We start from the raw sequence: 26,252 nt of genomic DNA, 5'->3' as shown, positions 1-26,252 counted from the left end.
CATAGTGTTTTAGCAGCAAAAAAGTGCTTCCCCTCTCCCCAAGTCCTTGCTAGCTTTGAACCCAGAGACTTTGAACACCAAGAATTGCTGTTTCTCTGGTCTCAGCTTCGCATGTCAGTGAATGATTAGGGAGCAAGGACTGTATTAGTCTTGCCTGATCAGCGTTGTAAAACTGCTTAGGGCAACATCCTGCCTTTTCAATCTCTCCCCGCAAACAAAATAGGGAGGAAGGAGCAAGTAGCTCATTGTCAGCGGAAAATATACTCTCTCTACTGGTGGGAAGAAATCCATTTGAATGGCCCCATGTTCCCTTTCCACACATGCTAAGAGTCTTGAAATCTCATGTGGCATCTTGCCTCTTGGCTCTAGAAATCTGAAATCTTTATTTTTAGTTTCTAGGCATGCCTTCCCCTTTTCTGGAGGTACCAACTAACTGCAAGAAGACTCATTGCATCCCTTAAAAGGAAGGTTGTTTACCTTTTTAGTCATTCTTCTGTCTGAGGCCTACCCCAGATAAACTCAAGTATTAATCTCATAGAGCTTTCTGAACATTTCTGAGGGAAATCAGATACACTGGTCAGTGTCCCTGGGATTTTGGGAATCAGGGTCACTGCTCTGAGCTTTAAGCATTTGAAGGAGCTAAAGCTGCCCAACCCAGACTAAGGAAAGCATCAAATGAGGGAGCAAGTTTGAAAAAATGACGTCTGCTATAGTCATCAGTGCCACTATCACCTCAGTCAAGAAGGCAGGAATCCCTATATTTTTCTTCTCTTAGCTGGGGCAATAATGACCATATCCCCCACCCCTAGCCCCTTACACACACACACACACACACACACACACACACACACACACACACACACACACTCACTCACTCAGTTGATTCCTCTTTGAAGTTATGAATCTTGTAATTTAGCAGATACTGTATCGTTTTTGTCTTTGTGTCCTTAGCACCTAGTACAGTGTTTGCACATAATAGGTAAAAATAACAATGAATAAGTAAATATTGAATTAAATAACTCTTATTGGGAAATCTGAGAGAGGTCATAGATTTATTGCCCACACTCTGACCCCGTGGTGATAGAGAGATATTCCCCAATATCCAATAACCTAAGATTTTGTCATTCTAGGTACTTTTTGGAATGAAACAATTCACAGCTCCCTTCTTACTAAGAAAAGTGACTGAAACATCTCATGGTAAACCAGGCAACAAGTTTCACAGAATTTAGTTTTGCTTGTCCTGAGATGAGAGATTTGCTGGAACACCAGGCTTATTCTTGAGTATATTTTAGGCTACTGGATCCATCAGAACTCATTCTCTGTTAGCATAGGTTTCCGGGACCCATGGTTACCCATCTCCCTGCCATGAGAATACATTAGAAATGGAAATTAATTAGTTGAATTAAGTAAATAATTAATTTAAACTTAAATTAATGGAAAGTGTGAGAAAAAAGTAGGCTAATGTGAGATTTAAAATAGTGAAATCCATAAACTGTAGTGAGTTAAAATGGTGGAAGATATAAATTGTGATAGATATAAGAGAGGGTGAGTAAATTTGACCGCAGAAAATATGTTTCACTACAGTGTCTTGGGTTTTAAATCAAATATAAAATGGTTGCCAGGGAAATATTCCCAATTATTCAAATACCCAAGTCAACTGGGTTTTATAGAGATTTTAATTAACAATACAATGAGTAATCAAAGAGAGAGAGAGAGAAAAAAGTATAAGTATGAAGGCCCTTAAGCCAACATGGCCTAGACCTGAGTCTTAAGAGAGAGAGATCAGTCAGTCAGTCTTTTAACACTCACCACAAGGTCTGCCTTAGCAAGGGTTCTAGTGACACCAGGCCAGCTCCATCTCAGCTGACTTCACCAGAGAGCCTTCCAGCCAGAGACTGTTCCAAAGGGCCTCTCTCCAGAGCCTCCAGAGGGACAGAGTCCCCTTAGAGGAGCTCCAGCGAGACCTCCTTAGAGATTGTCCTCCAAGAGCTTCCCTTCTCCCGAGCCTCTCTCAAGAGATTCTTCCCAAGCGATCCTGATCAGAGATCCTCCAAAAGGATTTCTCCAAAAGGATATCTCCTCAAGAGATTCTGCTTTTTCTTATATAGGGGTTTTTCTCCCATGTCACCTCCCCTAAGTCCCTACATCTACCAATCACTGTAGATGCTTTCCAAAGGACTGCCCATCTAAATTCCTGCTAAGTCAACCAATCTCCTCAGTAAGTCTGAATCAGAAAAAATGCTGCTGTGTCGACTAATCTCCTCAGTAAGTCTGAACCAGTGAAAACACAGCTGAGTCAACTAATCTCATTAAGAGAAAACTTGCCCGACCCTTTTAGGTACCTAGCATCCCATTGTATCAATTCTAAAAACAGGCCTGGCTCAAAGAACTCCTTGCCTTATTATAAGCATGGGTCCAAGTACTTTCATTGTTTAGCAAGGAGTTTTCTCTCCTAAAGCAGTCTTAAGTACAGTTGGAGTAGAGGTCCTCCCATTTCTGATCCTGGCGAGTTCTGACATCAAAATGGGGAATGTTTCTCAGTAGGAAATTTGTTCCAATTAAGAATTCTCCGATGGGGAAATTTTTAACATTCACAAGTCTGTGAAATTTTAAGGTTTACACTAAGACACACATCATCAAGGTCTCACCTTTACTTGAAGAGATACAATTATTATATTATTTTCATTGTATCTCTTAATATATTATTAATGTATAGTTTTATACTAAAACCAGACAGTACAAAACTGCGCATAAGAATGTCTGAAGAGATACAATGAAAACAAGCAGGTATAAAAGGAAGTTATGTTTTTAGGACTTAGTGTAACATTCATATTTGAAGAAACATCTTATTAATACTATATCTGTTCTATCACAGAAAAAAACACTGACCCTTAAGACAAAGAACATAGGTTCAAATTTTACTTTTGCCTTTTACTATCTGCATCACCTTAGACAAGTCTCTGGGTTTTAGTTTCTTAATCTGTAAAATGAAAGATTGAACTAAATTTCTGATAAGCAGGCAGACAGATCATATTAGCCTAAAATGATTGTTAAATTTTCATTGTGAACTTTTATGCCATGAAATTGGTACAAATTTAGGTTGAGTTTTTTGTTTTGTTGATTGACTAGACTGAGAAGAGTGATGGAGAAAATATTAATAATACAGATTAAGTTTAAAAGTGTATTTTGGGTACATAGGAGAGCAAATGAGATATTTTAAGTTTTTTGTGAATCTTAAAGTATTATAAATATGCAAGTGTTATTATTAATATTATTAAATTATTGGCATTAATTTCATATTCCTTGGCCTCTAGTACAGACCTGGACATACAATACTATAGGAGTTCAGAGACTAATCCACATAAGCTTTAATGTACAACTATAAAACTATACCTCTGGCTTACCTGATTCCAATATCATAGACTGTGATGTAGCTGACAAAACATAAACACTTTTTAAAATATAAGTTTACTTTAGGCTATGTTTACAGAAATGCTTTATTCAAGTAATGTGGTTACTTGGACTACATAAGGCATTCTGTGTCATTCATAGTACCTGGTATTCAAGAATATATAGACAAAAATGAATATATCCAGAGGAAGGCAACTTTGATGGTGAGGGGCTTACAAGAATCATAATAGTTGGCATTTATTAACATATATTTGAAGGTCTAAAGTATCCTTTGATATGGGTATTACTATGATCCTCATTTTATAACTGCTAACATTTATGTAATGCTATAAAGTTTGCAAAGTACATTATCCTTACATAGATGAACAAAAATATTGGTATGTATGTATGTGTTTATACACATACATATATATATTTTCACGTGTGCATATATTTTGATCCTTACAACTGTTTTATGAGGTTCATATTTCCATTTTATAGATGAGAAAACTATGGCTGACAGAGATCAAAGTCTTGCTCATAATCACATAACGAGTAAGCATCAGATTCAGGATTTGAACCTAGATCTTTCTGACTTTAAGTCAAATATTCTATCACCACTGTCTTCCAGTATAATACATTATTGAAAGAGCTAGGGATATCTAGCCTAGAGAAAAGACAATAAAAGAAATAATTTTAGCTATCTTTAATTTTTGAAGAGTCTTTCTAGATTGTTCTAGAGAATAGCTTTCTCTCAAAAATTTTACCAATAGGTGGAATCTAAAAGGAGGCCAATTTAGAGTTTACAAAATAATTTCTAATATATCAACTATTAAAAGCCTCACTAAGGAGTCAGATTCCTGTATGTGAAATGTTAAAGTAAACATTAGTTTGCCATATTTCAGTTATGACTTAGAAACCTTCATTGTTTTGTATGGAAGCTTGAATTACATGGACAATCAGTTCCCATTCAATTATAGTTCTACATTATTATCATTTTCTGGAAATGATTTTACCTATAATTACTACTTCCTGACTTTCCTGTTTTTCTTCCTTTAATAGTGTCCCCATTCTTCTGGATACCCACCTTCAAATTCAACTTAGTCTTGGATTTTTTTTTTCATACCTTATGTGCTATTTCTAATCAACTTCCTTTGAATGTCTTTCTGATTTGTCCATAACTATCTTTTTCCATTGCAACCATCTGAGTTCACATCTTCTACATAACTTCTCTGTCTGCAATCTCTGAAATTCTTTCTGTACCTTTCTTCTACAAAAACTTTCCCACATAAGAGTTTCATGTCATTCATTTGCTCAAGAACCTCTGACTGATCTCTATTATCTAGTGAATGAAATTAAAACTTCCTTGACTGGCTGTCAAAACCTTTTATAATATAGCTCTGTCTTATCTACGGAACCATATTTCTCAATGATGTGACCTAGGATGAGTCATTTAACCCCTTTAAACCTCAATTTCCTCATCTGAAAAAGGAGTATAAAATATATTCATTATCTGCCTCACAGGAGTATTGTGACAAAAATGCCTTGCAAACTTAAAAGTAATGTATAAATGTGAATTATCGTTATTATCTCATTCTCATCTTTGAAGTTCATATAGAAAAAGGCGTTCTATGAGAATTGCTATATTCCTCTTATCCTTTTGCATTTAATGTTCTATGGATTATTGCACAGGTAGATGAAATGACTGCTTTTTTGCAAATGAATACTAGTATTGGGATCAATCAATCAACAGACATTTACTAAAGTATTACTCTCTCTGTTCCAGGAACTATGTTAAATGCTGGGCTCGCCTTCTGTAGTCTCACTAAAAACCTCTTCCAGATGACTCCAGTAACAATCAGAATGCTGAGGATCATATGTACTTCATTCTGTTTTCTTATGACTTTGCTGTTTTCAGATTTTTATGGATCAGCGTTTTATCCAGGAGTTTATAGGCAACAGTTTTGTCTTGATAATGTTCTTGTGCCAATATAATTTATTGGTTGAATCCTCAAGGATACTTTTGAGTTTATAAAAGAGGGACTTGTCATCTCTTCACAATAAATGAAAAGATCAAATTTCTTGCATATAATTTTGATCATGTCTTTTCAGGTATTTAGCAAGTGCTAAATTCATATATTACCTGTGGCTTCTTATTGCACATTTCTTGCTATTTTATTTTCCTATTTGAGAAGATCTTTTAATTTAGGCTCCTTAAGGATAAACTTTCTTTAAGTTATGAGGAAAATAATGGGGGTTTTACATCACTATGGTAAATACCTGCATTTTGGTAAACAAAGTTGTATAGTAGCCATGTATTCTATACTCTTTGGTTGACACATTACTTGTTGAGTTGTGTGATATCGAAATCACTTTAAAAGACTAATATATATTAATTTAAGGTCGCCAAGGAATTCAGCTATGTAATTCCTAAATGAAAACTCAAGTCAGCAGTCAACCTTTTATGGAGTTTTTAATTACAAACAGGAGGAAGAAAGGTATGAGAGGGAGAGAGAGAGAGAGAGAGAGAGAGAGAGAGAGAGAGAGAGAGAGAGAGAGAGAGAGAGAGAGAGAGAGAGAGAAAGGGGAGAGAGAGAAAGGGGAGAGAAGGGAATAGGGCTTAAATACCCCCTCTGCTTAGGCTGGGCCAAAGGCCCAAGCCCTTAGATAGCTGAGGCAAAGAAAAGAGATCAGTCCCTATCACTCATGTGACCAAAATGGAGAAACAGTCTCAGGGGCCTCCACCTCCATCCTCCTTCAGAACAAGCCCTCCTCTCCGACCTCTCCAGGAGCTCTCCCTCCAGGACCTCTCTCCTCTCAGACTCCTCCAGAGCCAAAACCTCTCAGAGCCAAATCTCCTCAGAACAAAAACCCTTCTGTCCTCAGACCCTGCTATCTTTAAGGAAACCATCTAAGTCCCCTCCCCTCAATTCTCACATCTACCAATCACTGTCGATGTCTCCCCTGTGCCAATGGTGGCTCTAGCTTAACCCAGGACTTCCCAGAGGTCTGTTTCCTTTGCACATGTCAGTTGAAGGTCATATTCTCAAATAATTAAATCTTGATCTTTGCTGCAGCCCTTCCTAAATCCTGTTACTCTGAGTAGGGTGGAGATTGTAAGTTCCAAGACCTGGTTCTGTCATTCCAAGTATCTCTATTGTATCAATTCTAAAATCAATCATGACTCAAAGAACTTCCTGTTCTATGCTTAAGCATAAGTCAAAGCTCTTTCCATTGTTTAGCAAAAGGTTTCTGTCCTAAAGTAGTCTTAAGTAGAGAGGAGAAGGATCCTCCCATGCCAAGGAGTTTCATATTCCAATAGAGTTCTTACTATCAGTAGGAGATTTTTTAAATATGAAATTTCACAATGGGGAAATTTCCAACATTCATAAGTCTAAGAAATTTTAAGGTTTACAGTTGAAGTTGATATTGTCCATGTAGGGTCTATTTATTTTTCTCTTGTTACTTAACCATCTGACAATTGTATCATTATCAGTAATATAGTATTATTAGGGCACACCACCTGTTTTAGTGAGTCTGATCAGAATTCATTTCACCTATTATAAGTTACACATTTCCTGAATCTTTATCTTTCTTTTGTCATTTTTTCTATGAAGATTTTCTATAAAGATTGTTTCCTGCTTCAGACATCCCTCTTCTATGAAAATTTCCACGAATACCTTATAGAAGAATGAGCATTACATTAGAAATCAAGAAGTAAGAACCATAACCCTGGTTCTAGAGGTATCTCTTTCTCTAATTAGTTTTTATCACCTACGACTGCCCTGGAGATTTAAAATAAAGGTAGATGATATAGTTGCAAGGGTTCCAGTCAGTTACAAGATATTCTAATAACAATAAGTACATATATACAGCACTTTAAAATTTACAAAATATATTATCCCATTTGATTCCATCTAATAACATTATTAGGGTGAGCATATCCTTACCCTTATTTACTTTATATAATCTTAGCCTTATTAATCTAAATTAATTAAATATATTTCTGATAGGCTTGTACTTAAAACAGAGAACTGAATTTGATTCTACAGTACTCTCTGATCATTGCATATCAATACATCTGACTTCTCAACAAGTCATAATCTCTTTCTGAACTCGAACTTGAATCTTTTATCACTGATCTTTGAAATCATTTAAATCAGGGTTTGTTAACATGGGATTCACTGAACCCCATGAATTTTATGGAGAGATTTTAAAGTATTTGTGAACTTATTTGAGTGTGTGGAAAAAATTGTTTCCTAAAAATGTATTTTTTTCAAATATAATTTTAAAAAATATGGTAAAGGATCCATAGGCTACACCAGATTGATAAAGGTATTCATGCAATGATGTGTTGGTATTAGGTCAAAGAATTTGCCTATCCCTGTAATTCAGGGCTTATTGACTTAAGAATTAAGAAATGTCAATGATTCAAAATAAACTTTAATAAGGGTGTATACATTTTCTTTTTCTGGTGAGTTCAGTTGTCACCACACTCACCAGAACATTACTTTAATGGACTATCAGCATTGCTGGAGGTCAGCAGAAGTGAAGTAGAAGGCTCAGAGGATGAAGTCATTACCATGGCCTGGTGACTGTAGTCCAACAACAAAAACCACAGCAACAAGTATTTATTTGCACTTTACAGTTTGCAACATATACTGTTTCATTACACTTCTGAGTCTATGATGTCAAAAAATGTTAAGAATGTCTGATCTGGTCCACGTCCCTCATTTTCTAGCTGAGCAACTCAGATACACAAATGTTTCTACAATAACTTAGCTAGGAGTTGAATCTTAGTTTTCAGATTTGAAATTCAGTGTTGTTTTCATTCTGTTATACTATGGTTGAATTTTTTTAAAGACAGTTTATGACATTTATGCATAAATTTCCCCATTATCATTTAAATCAAGCAAAAGAGTAAATGTGATAAGAATAAAATGTGGATCACTAAATTATAAACTTTACCCTGCTCAAGTATTGAAGTTTGTTCAAGTCTAGTTAGTGATGCGGTAAAAGAACATTGTATAAAAGTACCTAAGGCAGGTTTTATTGACAATAGATGTCTCAACAACATCAGTTCAGTTCAATTGCAATGCAAACCAAAAATCCCAAGTGACTTACTCTTTCAAACAAGCTCTTCTTTCTTTAAGTGGAGGTAGAAAATAGACATTCAAATGACCTACTAACACTCTATTATAAATCCAGTTTATTATACAGTAGTTAGATTATACTAAAAATAACTTACAGTTTAATTATAATGTGGTTTATATCCTTCACTCCACGAGATAAGATGCCAATGATTTAAGATAAATAAAGTGTTAAATTTGAAACTGTGATTAAACATGAATAAACCAGTTTTTTTTTTTAGGTGCAGTGAACATACCTATATTTTCAGAAGCACTTCAATTAATTTAGCCATCAACTATATGAATGAAGCTCCTACCATTTCCCAGGGACTGCTATATATGTTAGAGATAAAAATATGAAAACTAAACTATTTCTGTCCTCCAGAACCTTACATTCTATTAGGATATTGGTTGTGGTGACCAGGGAAGAAAACTCTTGTTTAGGCCATCTCAGAGATTATGATTACAATATATTGTTCGGGGTAATCTAGTACCACAAAAACAATATTAATTAAAAAAAAATTTAAACCCTTAGAATCTTAGAATCAATACTTAGTAATGGTTCCAAGGTAGAAAAGTGGTAAGGGCTAGGCAATGGGGGTTAAGTGACTTGCCCAGGGTCACACAGCAAGGAAGTATCTGAGGTCAGATTTTAACCTAAGACCTCCCATCTCTAGGCCTGGCCCTCAATGCACTGAGCTACCCAGCTGCCTCCATTAATTTTTTATTATTCAGAGTACACTAACACCTGTGGTGTTCTGGTGTTAGAGATTGCTGAACCCCTTTAAGGACTAATCATCTATATTTGGTGTCCACCAGCAGTAAGTAAAGAGAAGTTATTGTGATATGACATTGCAAGACAGATGAAACAATACCCCAGGGCTAGTCCTGCGCATCCTGGTAAGTGGTCAGATGGGATGGAACATGATCTCCAGCTATATTCTAAATAGAAGACTGAGGCAAGGGTTGGTTCATTCATCAGTCAATCCTGGCACTACTGCTCCAGGTCTGATCTCAAAACTGAGCATACCTTCATTCTCTCCCCCTCACCCCATCCCAACTTCATTCAAGCATCTTTCCATAATGACTGTTCCTAGAAATGATGGGAAAAAAAGAAGAATTTGATTATTTTATTCTTGTCTGATGAAAAGGCAGTTGGATACTTTTATTTGTTTTAGTCTTAAATGGTTGGGCACTTGAGTTTGGTCCTATTTTATACAAAGTTACATATCCATAGCCTATGTGCTTTCAAAGCCAGGGGTAAAGCCCTCTGTGAATGATTGAACAGATGAAACAGGAGCAACTTTGATTTTTTGCTAGGTGTCTCTATATAGAAACAGCTGATGCTGAGGACTGGAAAAGTGACAAACCACCACTTCAGATTTTCCTGATATTCCCAATTTTATAGAGATAATTGGCTCATTCATCCTAAGATTATTTTCATTCTGAACCATGAGCATTCACCACATAAGTACTCTGGCCTGCTAGATCCACAAAGTGCATAGGAAGTAAGGGAAATTTTGTTAATGCAATATTTACCCCAGAGCATAGTCAGGGAATCAAGATCAATGTCATGCTACTTAAAGTTTGTGGAGCCCTTATTTTGGACCTATTAAACTACATGAGAACAAAAGAGCTGCCCAATGTCTACTATTCAAAAACAATGTGTAATCCACTGAGTAACTATGGCCTCTTGCCCTCTCACCATAGTTGCCTACGGACAAAGGAGGATGTGGCTCCTTTGAGTGCTCCAAGACTGATCCTGAGAACCTTGCTCATTTTCTTCTTTCTCATCACTCCCAGGATTTCATACCAGATCTGGTACAGGGTAAGTGTTCAGTAGAAATCTGTTGATGAAAAGGAGATTGTTCCTTTACTGTTTTGAATCTGCATGAAAGCACATTGCTTTGGGTATCTCTCAAATCATCCATCCACTCATTCGACAAATATTTACTTAGTTCCTATAACCCAGAAGGGCTTTCAGAGCTCAACAGGTCACTCTATTTACAAGAGAATTCAGCCTAGAGTTCTCAAAAAATGATGCCCCTGCAACTTTTCTTCGCACACCAATAAAGCTCACAGATACACTGTGCACATATCTACATCTACTACTAATTACACTCCTAAGGACTTTTCATTGACTTCCATTTCCACATAATTAAATCCTTCTGCTCTTTATCTGCTCTTGTAAGCTTTAACATAAAGGTAGAGAGAGAGAGAGAGAGAGAGAGAGAGAGAGAGAGAGAGAGAGAGAGAGAGAGAGAGAGAGAGAGCTCGCAGCTAACCCCTTACCAACCTCCAGATCTAAAAAAAAAATCCCTCTTTAGCCCTCAAGGACTGTTCTAAGCATTTCACAGTGATCATTGCATATAGTGCATTCCAGATACAGTTCCTCTTTGAGGAGAGATGTTCCAAAAGGACATTGATACTTTCCAAGCCTGTGCCTGAGCTATTTTCAAAGGAGCATGACATACAGGAAAAAAAAATGTTCAATGAATTTGGGAGCGAAGCTTTGGTGGTACTATTATCAGCATCCTGGTGGGTAATGGTAATGTGCATTCATATAAACACAATGGGGTTGATCATAATGGCACAGCCATTTGGTTGTCTTTCTGTACCCGTGAAGCACACATATGTACCCCCTTTATTCTTTCCATACTGTTAAAAAAAGACCCCCCTCAAAGCCCCAGCTGCAAGTCAATGGCTTTGGGGGCAGTTGCTACTATTTCACCTTCTGCCCATTCTCTCTCCTTCTATTCTTATCTGAGAGATGAGGTAAACTTGCTAGAAGGGCTAAGGACATCAGATCCTACCACAATGGCAGCCAGTTGTAACCAGATGTTAGTAACAATAAAAGCAGCAGTAGCAGAGGAGGCAAAGCAAAGCATCATGGAACCCACAGATTTTTTTTCCATCCATTATAGATGTAGATATTATAATGGCCTTTTCTAGTACTCACCTTACCTTATGGAAAGTATTGTTGGTAATAACAATAATAGCTAGCATTTACATATAGTTGTAAGATTTATAAAGCACTTTACAACTATTATCTCATTTTATCCATCCCCCAGAAGGTAGCTGCTATTGTTATCACCATTTTCTAAATTAAAAAAAAAACTTGAAGCTGAGAGAGGTTAAAAATTATATCAAGGGTCATACAGATAGCAAGTGTTCAAGACCAGATTTGAAATCAGTTATTCCATTTTATCCTCACAACCACACTGGCAGGTAGATGCTACTATTGTCCCCATTTGACAGATAAGAAAACTGAGGCCATATTCAAACTCATTAAGATGAGTCTTCTTGATTCCAAGTCCAGGGCTCTATCCACTTTACCAACTTGATACCTTATTTATTGTAAGGGGATGTATAGGCTGTTCAGAATGGACTAGCACTTCTGGTACTCTGGTATGAGGGCTTCCCAAGCTCTTTTTAGAACTATTCCTCTACCTTTGGCATCCACCTGTCAACTAAGTTCTCTTGTGGATCCATGGGGGTAAAACCATCTTGGCAGATGGGCTAAAACAGGTTGAGGGTAACTGATAGGCTTCAATCCCCTCAGTGAGGTTGAAGGATGTCTATCACGGGCATGTGAAAACTTACCCTGGTGGAATGGGCCAATGAGAAGAATTTGTTTCAATGATCATGAAAGGGACAAAGCAGAATCTGTTGGAGTGCTTAGAGCTTGTTTAGATGTGGAATATGCTAGTGTCATCCACTGCATCACAGGTCATCACCAGTCACTTGGCTTTTGCCTCATCACTGGACTTCAAAAATTCTTGGAAGAGAAAGTGAGGCTAATGACTTTGTGCAACTCTGCCTCACTTAAATCCAATTCACTCTCAAGTCAAAACATCACCCTGTTATGTCATTGGTCATCTTTGATACAAAGGATCAAAAGCAATTGATGTAATAACGTGTGAGAAAAGAGTATGCACATGAAAAATCTCTAGAAATGTGTAAATAATTATTCACAGAATCTTAAATGGTGTTAGGGACCATCCAGTGAAACCTTCCTCACAATATTTTTATCTTCTTTGCTCCTCTGAGATATGGTAATTTAGATAATCTTTGAATATTTCTAGCTACTACTATTTACTTCCTTTTGAGAGAATTTGATACATTTTGGGATGATTATAATCATCCCTAGGAAGTTCTTTCTTTAATCAGAATATGCCACCCTATAATTTCTCCTTATTGGTCCTACTTATGTCCTAATTATAGAATGTATAACTAGTCTCATATATACTAAACAGGCTACCTAAATTAGTTTAAAGATAGAGGTTAGATCTCTACCAAATATTCCCTCACTCCTGTCATGATATCTTCAATTTCTTCTACCTGTTTCTCCTCCAACATAGTTTTCATAGCATATATCAAAGTAATAACCTTCCTCAAGAAACTTACAATAAAGAAAAGAAATGGAGCCTTTACATCCCTTGACCTAGACTCTAGACTAAACTATAATGAGAGGAACTAGAACTGGTTTCATTTGTATAGGGAATTCCTTGGTTAGGAAACACCCTTTCCAAGTATGCATCTTGCTTCAGTGTAGAGTCTAAGAGAACTACCTAGTGCAGGGAGGTAGGTTTTCAACCAAAATTTTACTAGCTTTGAGGCTATCTCACTAGCCACAATACCATATTGCCTTATCGTCTAAATATGGAAACTATATGAATGTGGTCTCTCTGTGTCACATGATAAGATGCTTTGTCTCTGACTATTGACATCTTCAAAAGATTTCTGCCATGCCATCTAAAATTCATGTAATCATGTAATGTTTTATATTAAATGAAACTTATCTAATCAATCTTTTTGATTTCCATTTTAAAATTTCAAAATAAACTTCTGTAGAAGATCAGAAAAGATAGAGTTCCCTTAATGGCCTAAATGGAAATTGCTAGATCTGATAAGGAAGGGTTGAAAAGCAAGAAGGTTATCTGTTCCTATGAAATGCCCAGCTTTATAGAAGTCTAACATCTTGGGATTCATTGAGCATTATTAATTCCCATCAGCATCATCCCTTTACGTAACTGCAATAAACTTGTTTTTCTCTTAAAGGAAAAAAATTGCTTCATCCCTAACACCCCCAAATGGGGAAAGCTATGGCTGCTCTTCTGACTAGTATCTTTAGCCTGTGCTGTATCAGAGCAAGCCAGGGCTGGCCTCTAGAGGCAATATGGTGGTGTTCTTTCCAGAAGCAAGATCATGTAACAGGGACATAAAAAATGAATGACTATTAAGGCTTGGACACTGTGTAACAAATGTGTTCGCGACTTTATACATTTTGTTATAGCAAATTTTGGTATATTGTACTTGCTTATGATGATGGATTCCTGTATACTAAACCACTGAAGACATAAGGGAGTTTCTCATCATTCCACAACCTCCCTTGATAACTTGTCCTACCACTTAATAACCTCCACTGTCAACAAAGTTATTTCTTCAGATCACCTAAATCCTTCCTGCTGCACTGCCTGCTTATTTCCTGCTGATCTGCCTTCAATAGAGCTGGAGACTACCCAGCCACTATATTTTGTACTATAACTATTCATAGGATCATAGGATTTAGAGCAGGAATGAAACTGAAAGAGCATCTGGCCATGTGTTTTCCTGGCCCTACTCCTTCCTTCTTTGTCAACGAAGAAGCTAGGAATGTGTAATCGATTGAATGTTCTGTGAAGGCAGGTTTTTTTTTTTGGCATTATATTACCAGTGCGGAGCAAAATAACCGGCATATAGTAGGTGCTTATTACTTGCTTGTTGTTTGATGTAATTGAATGGTGAATGAGGACAGATTGCCATCTGCCTCTCTCATAACCAATGAGTTTGAGAGTCCCACAAAATTTTGATTTCTTGTTCTATTTTGATGGCGTCCATCAGTCAGGCACTAAGCATAGGTTAAGGATCTACTGTGTGCTGGACACTGCAAAGTGCCAATAACATAAAGAAAGGTAAAAGACAATCTCCAACTGTTTATTGGGGGAAACAACAAACAAAGATATATAAAGAATAAAATGATATAATAAAGTACCAGCAACATTAAAGGTAATCAGAAAAAGTTGTAGAAGATGAGATTTTAGTACAGACTTGAGGAAACCAAAGAAGTCTGGAGGAAATAAGTAGGGATAGCATTCCAATAATGGGAAACAGCCAATGTCTAGAGTCTGGGTAAGGGTTGCCAAGATTTGTTAATTGATTGGAAGTGGGGATGGGTTTGAGGGAAAGTAAAGGGCAAAGGATGACTCCAAGTTTGTGAAACAGAGAAATTGTATAGTTCAATTCCTTCATTTAAAAAAATGAAATAAAGCTTTGAAAACTTAAATGGCTCATTTCCAGTGACACAGCTGACCAGTAGCAGTCAGGATTTCAAAGAAGTGCTCTTTTTTTCTAACCTATTCTGCCTCCCTATGCTCAGAAGACCTAATTTAGGATATTTCACCAGAGCCCAAGGGTTCTCAATGAATCATGAACTCATGGACCAATGAATCAATCCAGCCATAAGTTCTTTCTCTAAAAACAAGCTTTGTGTTTTTCCTGTCTTAAGACTCTACTGGAATATTTTCCTATATCAAATGATCTCTCTCAGCATTCATCTTTCACAGCCCAACTCAAACTCCACCTTTTCTGGGAAGTTTTCCTTGACCATTTCCTCTCATTTCTGAATGCCTAGTGCATAGGGTTGTTGCTTTGTTATTGTCAGTATACTTTGCATGGCTATGCAAATATTTTTGCTCACTTCCAAATATTTTTCCTTACTTCTTTCTCCAGAAAGAATATCAATCCATAACCATTTATTAAGCACCTACCATGTACTAGGCACTGTGAAGTGTTGGAATTCCTCTCCTTAACTAGACTATAAGCTTCTTGATTGTACATAACCCCATAGCCCCTAACTCATACATAGTTGCTTGAAGTATTGATTTTTTGTTTCTATTTTTGGTTCTGACCAATGATTTATCTAGGTAGTTTCCTTTGAAGTAACTGCTTCTTCCAAATTATATCAGCCACTGCACTGTAATTTAGATTCTTAACAATTAATTATCTGAATCTAGTTAAGACATCAACTGACTTGTCCAGGGTCACCTAGCCAGTACATGTCAAATCCTGGGTACCTGGGTATTTCATGGTATTTTAAAAATGAACAGCTTTCAGGTCCAAGATTTGATTGGTTATGTCTAGTACTTAGGTTCACTTGGGTCCATATTCTCACTGTTCCCTTACTATTTCCTAGGTGAGCTTGTTAGGAACAAGGCTGACAGAAGTTCTTTTCACCCGTTGGTGCAGTTGATGGTTAATGAGGAGCATTTAGTTTCAGGATAAATATAAAACTCAGTTTCAAGTGTCGATGGAAGAAAAGAGGATGTATGCAAATGAACTTCCTGCCAGGATGTATGACTTCCGAGCCTTTTTGGATGGGAATACTTCATTCGTGAAGAAGCATGTTTTCCCTGGGGGGAATAAAACAAGATTTGATTCAGTTTTTTTTCCTAAATTAAATTAAATTAAATGGTCATATGGTCCCCAAGGGGAGACATACTTCAGATCCTGATAGGATGATGACTTACTCCAAAGCAAGTAACTTTTGAATAAATTGGAATTGTCTCTGACAGAGACTGAGGGAGTGGAGTGAATTAATGTACTGCCCTAATGAGCAATATTGCTGACGACCTATGCCGAGGGCCTGGACTTCTTCATAATAGTGAGTTCAGAAACTGTCCATGGTTTGTTACTACAGTAAAAGTTGAGGGTGTTTGGTTTTATTTTTCACATTAATGCCTTCCCACACACCAGAGTGCAGAGGCATGGAAGGGAAGGAGAATGACCTATTTTTAATTACACCACGACTGTGCTTTGGTATTGCTGCTTTGCTGAAATGTCACACTTCTTTCCATACTGTTAGTCATCATGTTTTTAATTTTGCCAATTTAATGAGGTTTAACACCCCTGAAGTCCCTTTATGAAGTCCTTTTCCCCATGACTATACTTCTCCCCCACTCTCATCAGCCCTTATTTTTTTTCCATCAATTAACCAGTTTCAAAAATTTTATTGGGTTCTGAGTATAAAATTAAGTCTAAGTAAACAAACATATACTAAAAGCTTACTATGTGTAAGGCACTGTGCTAGATTTAAGGCCTTATGTTATTGATTGTAAGGCATAAAGCCTATCCATAAGACATATCTATAGGAGAGACACTTAAAATAATTATAATCAGAATTAGGAAGCAAATAATCCTTTTCAAATAGTTCTTTCTGACTGATTCTGTTGTCTGTTCATGACACAATTATGCTTCTGGTTCCCAAATACTAAATCTGAAGCTTATTGACCTGTTATAATTCATCTTTTTTTTCTTTTCTCCTTTCTGTTTCTCCCTGTGCTGATATATATTCTTAATCTTCTTAAATCTGTGTTTTCTTCACACCACTCTACTGCTCAAAAGCCTTCTAGAACTTGCTATTGATTCCAAATGAGGTTCAAAACTGTAGCCTGGAATTTATAGTCCTTCAAAATCTGATTTCATCCTACCATTCCAAAAGTGTCTCTCACTTTCTCCTCACACCTAATTTATGTTTGACAGAAACTAGATAATTGGCTGCTATCCAGAAATTCTTTGCCCTTTCCCACTATCATACTTTTTTCATAGCAATCTCTCTATTTGGAAGGAAGGAAGGAGGAAAGGAAAGAAGAAGAGAAAGAGGGGAAGAAAAAGAGAAGGAAGAAAAGAAAGGAAGAGGAAAGAAAAAAGAAAGAAGGATGGGAGAAATCAAAGAAGGAAGGAAGAGAGGAAAGGAGGGAGAGAAGGAAAGAGGGAAGAAGGGATGGAGAGAGGGACAGAAGAAAAAATAGGAGGGAGGGAGAGAAGAAGAAGGAAGGGAAAGAGGGTGGAAGGATTGAAGGGAGAGAGGAGTGGAAGAAAAGGAAGAAATAAGGGAGGGATCTAGGAAGAAAAAGAAGAGAGGGAGGCAGTTGGGAAATAAGCATTTATTAAGTACCTATTATATGCCAGGCACTGTACTAAGCAAATATGATTTTATTTGATCCTCACAAACAACCCTAGAAGAGAGGTACAATTATTATTTCTGTCTTACAATTAAGGAAATAGACAGTAAATGATTTCTTCATTGTCATTTATATAGTAAATGTCTAAAGCTGATTTTTAAACTCAGGTCTTCCTGCTTTAAGTTTCAGTTCTCTATCCACTGAACCAACTAGTTGTTTCTAGATATCCTTATCTATTAAAATAAAGCAAAAAAATAAATAAATAAAACAAAACAATAAATACAAATTTTCAAGGCCTGGTTTAAATCTCACTTCTTCCCAGAAACTTTCCATGACTATCTGAAGCAGTCTCTTTTGCCTCTTCACTTAAAAATAAATATTTAAGGCATTTTGCATATATCATAGCATATGGCAATGTAGTTATTTGAAAATCCTTATCCCCATGACTACTTTGTAAGCTACTAGAGGGCAGAAACCCTCCTTCCTGTTTTTATCTATGTACACTCCATTGTACCTGTCAACATACATTGAACCAGTAGGTATTCTATAAATACTTTTGGAAGGTTTAAATAAAGTAAGTTGTCTAGTATAACTGATTTAGTAAATTGGAATGTTACAATAGTCATGGTTAAACAACTTAGGAAAGGCTAAATGAAAGAGCTGCTATTTGAACTGGGCTTTGAAGGATGGGTCAGATTTGTCTAGGATGAGGGATTATAAAGAGTATTTTCACTAGCAATTTATCTTCTTGTCTCCCACTAACTAGCTGTGTGAAATTAGGCAAGTTACTTAATCTGTCTAAAATTTAATTTCTTTGTCTGTCAAATGGGACAAATTATATCTACTATGCCTAAGTCACTGATATAATATAAGGGTTACATATGATAATGATGTGTGAAAGTGCTTTAAGAAGTATAAAGTACTATACAAATATACAGGTCTGATAAATATGCATTTATCTATATTGATGCAATTTCAGGATACCACCCCCTTTTTTTTCTTCTCTAACATTAGTTCCTTTAAAGCATTTTTATGCATGACACTCACCAAAGTCCTTTACACTGGGTCTTTTCTGTTACTCTGCATAGGAAACCAAAAATACATATCTCACAGATTTGTGTTACGCTAAATGATCATTTAAATGTTCAGATCAGAACCCCTGGAATTTTCCATCTGCCTTTCATCTGCTGAGCTGGTACGAGAAGGGCACTGCTGTGAGCCACCCCGCAGGCTGGCTTTGCCAGTGGGTGTGATTGAGAATCTGTAGCTAAAGCTCTGAGAAACAGGGTGAGGGGATGGTTAATAAAGGACAAAAATAGAGATCAAAAAGATATAAACACATTGTAGTTTGATCTACAGATCCTCGTCTTTTTCCTTCTCTTCTTTCTCTCCTCCACCCCCCCCCCTTTTTTTTTAACAATACATTTGCACATTTTCAAGACAACCTCTCTGGGGTTTCTTTTCAAAGTCAGAGGATCCTGGAAGTGGCCAGGAACCAAACTAGGTTATAAAGAAGAGGGTAGATAGTCAGTAGTGGAAATGGTCCTCAAGTAACTCACCCAGACACAGGGGCAGAGGTCAAAGACAACCTCCTGGGCCAGAGAAAACAGTGACATCAACAAACATCACCATCACAAAGCAAACAAACAACAAACCAAACAAAAGAGATGTGGCAATCCCACTTGCTTTTTGTTTTCATTTAAGAAGAGAACCTCCCCCTGGCCCCCAAACATGGAGATCATTATCCAGAATGTCCAAGGCAAATTAAGGGAGATAATTATTGCAGCTGATGAAGCAGAAACCCTATTAGAGCTAAATGCTACTTCCGAGTCCCCAGTCTTGAAGGTTCTGAACTAAATGTATTTTTCAGCATGTTTAGTGTAGTATATTAAATTAAGTTTTTAACCACTTTTCTCCTCTGACTCCCTTCACAATCCCTCACCCCCCTTTTTTCTTCAATCTCTCAAGTCTTGGAGGAGGGACCAAAAAGGAAAATCCCCCCCCCCCCTTGTTTCCCTCAGCATCTAATACTCACTATTTGTCTTCTGATTTCTTAGCACTTGGTGATGTCTCTAGAAAGATTCAAAGGGGCAATGCACAGAGTAAAGGAATAATTTAAATGGATGACTAAAGGGTGACAACAGAAGGGGAGAGGGAATATTAGGGAAAGTTATAACATGCTAATTAATTGAGACTGGTTTCTTATATGGCTTGCTTGAAATCCCCTTTATAAACATATGTCTATCAGCCTATCTATCCATCTATCTGTCTGTCCATCTGCCCATCTATCATCTTTCTAATTATCATTTATCTACTATCATCTTATCATCTATGTGTCATCTATCTACTTACCTATCATCCATATATTTAGCTAATCTATCATCTATCATCCATCCATTGATCCATCCATCCTTCCATCTGTCCATCCATCTATCCATCTATCCATCCATTCATCCATCCATCCATCCATCCATCCATCCATCCATCCATCCATCCACCCATCCATCCTTCTATCCCTTCATCCATCCAACTATCTATCTATCTATCTATCTATCTATCTATCTATCTATCTATCTATCTATCTATCTATCTATATATCTATCTATCTATCTATCTATCTATCTTTCTATCACCTCTATCTGCCCAGTTATCATTTATCTGGCTAATTATCATTTACCTGCCATCTATCATCTTATTATCTAACCTTCTATCTATTTTTCTATGTCTGTCTTCTAAGTGTACATGTTATATACAGTATGTATATATAGAAACACATAAATAAGAAAACTGGCCTCAGAGACAGGAATACTAGGATTCATTCCTTATAGGACCTAACTCTCAATGTCCCAATGACCTGCTCAGGTGTAAATTTCAGAATGTTACCAAATTGCTTTGGTGGAGAGAATTTCCTCACTGGAAGTTCTCTATAACAATTTTATCTGAGGCCTGGATGAAATATCTTTTCTACTTCTGAAGGCATGTCATTTTAGGGCAGAAATACCTTTTCTTCTACAAATTCCTTTCCCTTTCCCAACTGCCTTCCTCTAGCCCTTCCTGCCTATGTCCCATTTTGAAGCCTTGAACTCTATCATACTGTTTTATTGTATATATATTTTCCTAACTAGATTGTATGCTTCCTCAGAGCAGTATGACATACTGAGAGGGAGCATGGCATGGTACAAAGAGTAATGAATCTGGAGTCAGAAGACCTGGGTTCTATTCTCTTCTCTATCACTTAATTCTATGAGGCCAACAAGACACTAAACCTCTAGAAGACCAGGCTTCCTTAGCTATAAAACTTGGAAGTGATTTTATTCCTATGTTGGTGTGGAAGAAAGAACAGTGGACTTGCAGTTGAGTACTGAGTCAGAGTTTTCACTCAGACTTAGTGTGAAACCCTCAGTAAATCCTTGGTTAAGTAAAAGTTACCTCTTTGATACTCAGTTATTTATTTTTAAAATAGGGATGATAATGGGTTGTTTTTTTCTCCTACATGTTTGAAAGAATTAATGTGAGGAAGGCACTTTGTAAAATTCAAAACACTATGTAAATTTTAGTTATTATTCAATTTATTCCTGCCTATCTCACAGGGCTATTGTGAGAAGCAGATTAGATTATATATGTGAAGTGCTGTGTAAGCACCCAGAAAATGTGTCCTACCTCTTGCTTAGTACTAGGCTGGGATGAAAACTTGCCAGCTCTATAATTACAAGTAAAATGAATTGACCTATCTCTAGCTTTTTGCACTTGAGAGACTTTTCCCAAGGCAATGATATCCATGTAACTTCTGGGACCCTTCTGGTTGGCTCTCCTATATGACTGTCATTCTGATCAGGTCTCAATAAAGGATCTACTCAAAGTCACAAATTCCAGTTGACCAGGGGAAAGGGAATGAAAGTTAAATTTATCAAGCAAAATAACAACAAATAGCTGGCATTCACAGAACATTTTAATATTTGCACAGTGCTTTACAAATGATATCTAATTTTATTTTTATCATAATAACCCTGGTACTGCTATTCATTCTTTTTTGAATTGTATCTGACTCTTTGTGATCCCATTTGGGTTTTTCTTGGCAAAGGAAAAGGTTTGCCATTTCCTTCTCTGTATCATTTTACTGATGAGAAAACTGAGTCAAACAGAGTTAAGTGACTTGCTCAGCTAGTAAATGTCTGAGGCCAGATTTGAACCCAGGAAAATGAGTCTTACTGACTCCAGGCTTGGCACTCTATACACTGTACCACCATGCTGTCCTATAGGTGTTGTTACTAACCTCATTTTACAGACAAGGAAATTGAGGCTAGAAAGCTAAGTCTACAGTTTGATTTGAACTGGAGTGTTCCTGAGTCCAGACCCAAGGCGCTTTCCACTTCACCAGGCAGAGTGCTAGCCAAAAAAGCTACAAACAAAACATGGTATCCTCCTACAAGGAACTAAATTAACAGAAATAAACTCTGATAAAGTAGAACCCAACATGGTGTCTGTATAAGAAAAATACAAATTAGTATAAAGAAACATCCTCATTTGATAAAAAATCAGTAAAGGAGGTAAGATTTAAAGTGGACTCTGAAGTGTGAATATAATTTTAAAAGTTGTTGGGGGTAGGAGGGACAACTAGGTAGCTCAGTAGATTGAGAGTTTTTTTTATTATTATTTATTATTAGGACAGATACACAGGATTGATCCTAAGAGGGAAGGGAAGAGTTTAAAAAATAGAGTGGGAAAGGGGCAGAAAGGGAGACATTCTAGTTTTAGGAAACAGTATGGATAGAGGCAAGAATGAGTCTTGGGGTTCTCTAGTTTGATTGTATCATAGAGAACATGGAGAAGGATAGCAGATATAATAATAATTAACAATGACAACAATTAGTACTTGACATAGTACCTTAAAGCTTGCAAAACATTTTACACATATTATCCAATTTGATAACTCATTACAACTTGGTGAAGTAGGTGCTCTTATTATCACCTTTGGAAAGATGAGGAAAATAAGAAACCAAGAGTTTCAGTGACTTCACCAGGGTCACACAGATAGTAAATGTCTGAGACTCCAGCATTTTAACTCTGGTCCTTCTGACTCAAAGTCCAACCAACTGTTCAGTATATCCTTACAAGCAGGATGGTAAATATTTTAGATTTTCCAAACAACCTGAAAAAGATTCTACCCATTGTTCTTGTTTCCTGTCCCATTTTCATGCCTCTATGCATTTTCTATGCTCTCCCCACCCCATCCACCTCTAAGCATAGAATAGATTCACTCTGTTTTCCTAACAATCCCTAATTTTCTTTTTTCCTTCTATGTTCAACTTAGTCATCACCTCCATAAATTCCTGACCCTGAACTGCTCCAGCTGAAATTTCTAGCCCACAGTGGTCCCTCCTTTCTCTGAACTCCTGTGAGCACTTATTCCCTTGAGTAGGTCTGTTTCCTCTATTTTATTTTAATGTAACAAAGCAGAAATTTGTGTCCAAAGCAGAAATTAACAGAAATTTCATTTTTCACCTCTATTCTGGTTTTCATAGGACCTCTGAACCTGATACAACCCTTAGGCAGAGAAGGGATTTACTTGGTTCATGAAGATACATATTTAAATTGTAGAAATATTTGACTGCCTCTTCCTGTTTCTAGCCCCAGATTGTATAAAATCAATAGAGAACTGTATTAATGATGTGGAATTTACTTTGGGCATGTTCTCCCTGAATACATATGCAACAACTTAGTACCTTTAAGTGCAAGACTGTCCAGATGTGTTTTGATTCAATTTCTGATAATCTTTTTTTTTCAACCTTTTGAGATTGAACTTCATTGTCCAGATTCTATTTTTGCTATAATGGCAAAGAAGACAATATTTTTTGAAAACTAATTTTTTTTGTCTCCAACTGAGTAATGTATTGGCAGGAGATGTTATAGGAACTCAGGGGAAAACAACTGGCAAAATACCTGACTTCTGGATTTGAGCATTTTTAAAGGAACATCTTTAAAGGGACATGGGAGGGATTATCTTTGGAAGTTATTAAAGGGGAATGTATTTATATAAATTCCTTTCTAAATGATGAATTCAATCATCATCTCACAGATAAATGTGGAGTCATAAAGGCATATGTTGATTTAATATCTGAGCCTGAGACTTTGGAGTCAAAAGATTGAATCAAATTAGAAAAGCTGGGATAGAAATGGTAAGATATTGAAACCTAATACTACAGCAAATAAATCTGGCAATAGAATTTAAGACCAAAGAGAAAAAAGAAAGATAAATGATATCATAAAAGATTGAGGAGGGCATTTTCAACTGAATTACCAAATATTTTAAAATGGAGTCTTACAACTCCCTTTCACCACCTCTATGTTCTGGACAAATCAGATGATTCTTTGCTCCCCACATCCCCAAATCCCTCATTCCTGTCCTGTTCTCTCCTGTTCCTTTGCTTTCTCTCTGTTTCAGGAATGGCTTTCCTTTTCTCTCATCTCAAGCTGAAGATGTTCCTTGCTTTGACATTCACATATAAACTATACCATACCCCCATTCCCCAAATTAAATATTCCCTCTCCTCAAATTTGTCTGTTTGAAATAGCCTCATGTCCTTCCTCAAAAATAATTTGGAAAAACTTAGCCTGGGTTCTATCCTTGAGCCCTGACACAAAAAAGAATCAGTTTTTCTTTTTTTTTTTTGGCTCATTGCCTCCTCATGAAATTCTCCTGGAAAATCTTTAATTATACAGTATTTTTCTTATGTAAATTTCCCCAAATGTGGGCATTAAGTTCTCCATTTCCAGCAAGGGCTTCCATATATTAATTATAAATCCTATAAGGATAGATTGTAATTATTATTATTTTAAATCTACAACAGAAAATACTCAAGATAAAAAAAAATTCAGAGAAACACAGAAACAGAAACACTAAAACATTCAAATGTCCTGTTAAGCAATTACTGGCCTTCCCCTCAACTCTGAAATTTATGAAATTTTTGAAATAGCATGGGTAATTGGCTAGCCAAATCTCCTAGAACTCTCCCTTTTGTGTTAGTATGATATAAGTCCTGCTGTTGTTTATTGGTCCACTTCTCTAAGAAAATCTCTGTCTAATAATTGAATGACTAATGGTTACAATTCAGCAACCATCAAACTTGGTATCATCTACTACGCAACCCCTAAGACTGAGAAAGATAGCTCTCCACTGCCATGTACACACTCATATCAACTTCCATCACATTTATCTGTAAGAACTTTGAAAAAACAATCAATTCTTTGGATATGAAAAGTTCATTCTTCAGAAGCTCTAGTCTTTGACCCAAATTCAGAAAATGAAGCAGAAAGTATTGGGAACTTGATGTGCTAGAACTTTAGGCCACCACACGATGTGTTTCTACAAGTCACTGTGAAATCTTCCTAAGTTTGTGGATGTATTTCTCTGAGTCTATATGCAGAAATATTCTTCTTTTCCCTCCTTCCTCCAGAATATGGTGAGCTAGTTTGCTGAACTCTACTTTGGAAGACCATAGGAGACAAAGGGAGAGAAAAGACACCACGGCACTTTCAAAAAACATTTGAGAGGAATGTCTTTTCCAAAAAATACCCATTTCACTAATTCTAATTTGATAATTAAATTGTAGTAATTCTCATGTACTAAGGAACCAATTAGAGGAGTTCTCTATATCCACGGAGAAAAATAACTTATACAAGCTTATGTCTGTGATAGTGAGCCCTTCAGACAAAGGTAGTATTGTCAAGATGATTGAAGAACTCAACAACTTGAATGGAGTTCTATTATATCTCATAGCATTTTCCTTGGAGGTTTCCTTCACACTAAACACACTCTACATCAAAAGGCCTGCCATCAGTATTGTCTTCTCCTCTACCCTTATGAGATAGTAATAGGTATAACAAAATAAAAATAATATCCTACTTGAATGATTTTTATCAAATTTCAAAGTGCTTCCACATTCATTATTTCATTGCTAGAGACACAGAAAGAGTTAAAGAAGGTTTTGATATCCCCATTTTTCAGTGGAAGAACCTAGACTCCAGAAAGGTTTTTACTTTCCCAAGGACACACGGTTATTTCATATCAGAGCTGTAACTCTAAATTAGATCTTCTGATTGAATTCAATCTGACCTTAGTCTAATTTCTTTATTTCTAGTGATGTCATCTTTCCAGTTACCCCAGTTCATATACTTCAAATCAACCTTAATTATTATCTATGTCCAATCACTTGCAGAAATGTATCCCTTCTCTGTCCCACCACAGCAAGGCTCAGATCTGGCCCATTCTTTCTCACAACCAGCACCCTAGCACAGGCCCTCATTACTCCTTGACTTTAATGTTGCAAACACCTACCTTCCTCCAGTGTTTTTTTTTTCTTCCAATCATTACCCACTCAGCTGCCAAACAGATAGTCTGTCACTGTGTGACAGTATGTCACTCCCCTGAATTTAAATGGAACATTTGAAATGTTGAAACCTGTGGAACATTTTTTTTAAACCAAAAAATACAATGATGAAAAAAATTGTAATTGATTTAATGGGCAGAGATAGAAATCTCAAGAAAAGTCTTGCTTGCCGTAGAAGGTTTAAGGAATCAATCTTGCCTTTGTTTGATCTGGATAAATCTCCAAGGAATAAGCAAAATCAACTTTCTATCATTATGGATTGCTTGCTCCTCAGACTCCTGTCATCTCCTGCACTGCCTTCATAGTAATGTAGAAAACTCTCATGTCTGTAAACCTAACCCTAT

At 36.6% G+C, this 26,252-nt stretch overlaps 1 long non-coding RNA gene across 1 annotated transcript in view; it reads left to right on the top strand.

Annotated features, from left to right (window-relative positions):
* Positions 1-26,252, top strand: part of LOC130458482 (uncharacterized) — a 199,215-nt gene that overhangs the window by 20,504 nt on the left and 152,459 nt on the right. Inside the window, exon 2 of the long non-coding RNA XR_008917823.1 lies at positions 10,230-10,347. This is a non-coding gene — a long non-coding RNA (uncharacterized LOC130458482). The remainder of the gene's footprint in view (positions 1-10,229; positions 10,348-26,252) is intronic.

The sequence above is a fragment of the Monodelphis domestica genome, chromosome 3, assembly GCF_027887165.1.
Source record: "Monodelphis domestica isolate mMonDom1 chromosome 3, mMonDom1.pri, whole genome shotgun sequence".
In the NCBI taxonomy this organism is placed as follows: Eukaryota; Metazoa; Chordata; class Mammalia; order Didelphimorphia; family Didelphidae; genus Monodelphis; species Monodelphis domestica.
This window is presented reverse-complemented; position numbering and strand designations above follow the sequence as displayed.